Raw genomic sequence first — 3,378 nt, forward strand, 5'->3', positions numbered from 1 at the left:
TTTACATGTAAATAAAGAAAATATCTAAAAAAAAAAAAATAGTCCTAGGAGGGGAGGTTTCAGGTCCAGTGTTTGAAGTGGGCAGTGTCTTTAGTAAGCAACCAAGGAGAACAGCAATAACCTATGTTGACTTTGGAGTCCTTTGGATTCCCCTGACCAATCACTCCAGAGCATTTCCCCATATCTAGCACTGGGTTATTGCTAGATAGTTCATGGTTCTTGGAAAGAGTAGTGTGTGTGCATGTGTGCACTTGTGTCACATGTGTGACTCTCTACAGGCTCCAGAAGAGGCAGAGTGTCCTGGCACTGGAGTTTCAAGGAGTTGTGAGCCACCTGACATGGGTACTAGGAGCTGAACCAGTTTCTTTTGGAAGAGTAGGAAATATCGCTAAACATGGAGCCATCTCTCCAGACCCCACATACAGTTATAATTTTAGAAGTACAATATAATCCTTAACTTAAGAAATAAAAGTTTTCTTTCTTCAGAAAGCACTTGGATATTCATAGAGAAAATATCTTATTTCTGTATGGATGCAACACCTGCCAATATAAATCCAATGGCCTGTGGCATAGGCAGGAAATAGAAGGTAGGACATCTTGGAGGCAGAAAGGATTCTGGGATGGAGCTAGACATAGGGGTGGGGATGGGGGATTCACCCGGGAAGATGTGACAAGATGATGGTACCATATGTCAGAATGTAGATTAGAATAAATGGGTTAATTTAAGTTATGATCTCGTCAGAGAAGAGCCAAAGTATTTGTAAATATATTTTGAGTCTGGGTCTTATTTCTCAGCATATGGGGTTGGGAGGAAGAACCAAACCAAAGTTCTACAGTTATTCTCCTTCTCAGTATCTTAAACCTTGTTGATTGTGTGCCTTTACTTGAGACACTTTAGTGAAAAAGTTTAGCTTAGTTTAGGTAATTATTGGTGACATCACTAGATAGAACTTTCCAATAAACAAATCGTTTGCAAATTAAATGGATTCAAGGAAGATTTGAAACAAAATGTGCAATACATTAGTAGGATCAAAGAAGAGAGAGAAAAACTAAACAAATGAACAGGCAAAAATGGAAACCCCACAAATTAGAATAGCTGATTAGATGTCAAACAACCAGAAGAAACTTTACGGTGTGGTCCCTAAGAAAATTCACATGTGCGATGTAGAAGAATCAGAACAATTTGTTCATGTGAGTGTCCCAGGACATGTCTCTCATTGTTCGGACAGAGAGGGTAGGAATATGTGGGTACTGCACAGAACCTGACCGAAGTTGGTTGCTGGTTATTCTAAGCTGTGTCATGTAGCTGAGGAGGACAGTGAAGGAGTCATGGACCAGGTAAGTGTGATGAGACACCAGGAAACAAAACCTGTATTCACTGATCTCTGACTTAACATGAGATAGGGCACCTCGGTGTGGTACAATGCAGCCTCAGGTATCTTTCAAGTATGTGGTCAAGTGAGAGTTCTGCTAACCACGGCTTCATATATAAACTCACAAAACTTGAAATAATCTATGTATTTCCATCCTGAACCTTTAATTCCAGGCTTCATTTTAAGATTTTTTGCACTGCATTGTCCCCCACGGACAAATACGAGAACCTCTCCCAGATGAAAAGCCTCTCATATTTCTTTCCATCTTTTCTTCCTTTCTCATGTCCTTATGCCTTGGCACATTATTGTTAATAAGTCAGAGAGCCTTTTTAGAGGAAAAAAAGTTAGTAAAGAAAAAGTCATAGCTTGGAAAATAACCCTGCCCCCATCCCCTTCTACAGCAGTTCTTGGGGTAATAGTAACAGCAATGAAAGGAAATAAGTTGCTGGAAGGTTTCCAATCAGTATGCAATACACCAAGGACAGAGACCAGAGGACAGAGACCAATCCACATTATCTGAGCAGAGAACAGTGGAATTCAGTAGCTTGCAAAACCAGTGGCATCAAAGAGCTTACTGTGAGCCCCAGTGCTACTGAGGAATACTCAAACCAGAGAGATGGGATGGAGACTGGATGGCCCCCAAGGTCTATCCACTTTTGCACTTTAGTCCAGGATGTGTATGAAGCTTAACTTCTGACCCTTGATTTTTTTTTAATTAATTTTCCTATGAATCCTGTTGTCTAGGGTCTAGCTACCAAAGGCTCATTGCTTGTCATTGGGGTGATAACTGCAAAGGTAAGAATCAAATGTTTCTGAATGAAATACTGACATTTGATAATACTGTACAACTTCAAGCACTAATTTTAAATCTCAAACATTTATCTATTCTTGATGATAAATTAAGCAGGTCTTAAAAAACTGAATTGGAGCTATCAAACATTCTGTACAATAGAACACTATAAAAATAGCATGTTTTATGGACTATTTTTGAATTTTAAATTTTGATCTTTTCTGCTTTCTCTTGGGGTTTCTTCTCTTAAAATTGTATTTATTTTTTATTTTATGTGTTTTGCCTGTTTGCATGTCTTTATGAAGGTGTCTTATCCCCTGGAACAGGAGTTGCAAATAGTTCTGAGCTGTTTTATTGGTGATGGGAATTGAACCAGAGTCTTCTGGAAGAATAGTCAGTGTTCTTAACTGCTGAGCCATCAGTCTAGCCCCTCAAATGGTTTCTTAGTATTGAATTGCCCCATTGTTGTGGCTTGAATGAGAAATGTCCTCCAAAGATTTGAACATTTGATCCCTAGCTGGTAGCAGTGTTTGGGGAAGTTATGGGACAATTAGGAGGTGCAGCTGTAGTAGAGGGAGGTGAGCTTTAGGGTTGATGTCCTCACTGCACTTCCAGTTCTCATTCTGTGTTTCCAGTGTGCAGATAAAATGTGATCTACCAGCCTCCAGACCCTGCCAGCTATTGCCACGCAATGCCTTGAATTGTGGACCTGAGCCTTCGAGAATGTAAACCAAACTAAATTCCTTCTTCCTTAAATTCCCTTTGGTAATGTTATTCATCACAGCAACATAAAGTAATTTTTTAGAAATTGAGAGGAAAGAAAAGATGAAACAGAAAACATTCTGCCCACATGATTTTTAACTCACAGTCTTGATGACCATGGCCACATTCAGTTTCTCTCTGAGCCAAGGTCAACTCAGACATATCCTGTGAGAAGTGCTTGTCCCCCGGTTGATGTTTGATTCACCTTCAAGAAGATTGTCTCTGGTGCAGAAAAGTCTTCAAAACCTCTTCTTCTTACTGTTTCCTCTTCTAGTGTTTGTTTCTTTGTTTTCTGTTCTTACCCCCTGTGTTTTTATTATTGGTTTAGAGTACAAGCAAATGGACGCTTCTCCACAGCTTAAAAAGAACATGTCTTCTAAAATATTTGGTTTTTTTTCTTTTTTCGTTTTTATTAGATGTTTTATTTATTTACAATATCACCTTTCCCAGGTT

The sequence above is a fragment of the Mastomys coucha genome, unplaced genomic scaffold (genome assembly GCF_008632895.1).
Source record: "Mastomys coucha isolate ucsf_1 unplaced genomic scaffold, UCSF_Mcou_1 pScaffold14, whole genome shotgun sequence".
NCBI classification, from domain to species: domain Eukaryota; kingdom Metazoa; phylum Chordata; class Mammalia; order Rodentia; family Muridae; genus Mastomys; species Mastomys coucha.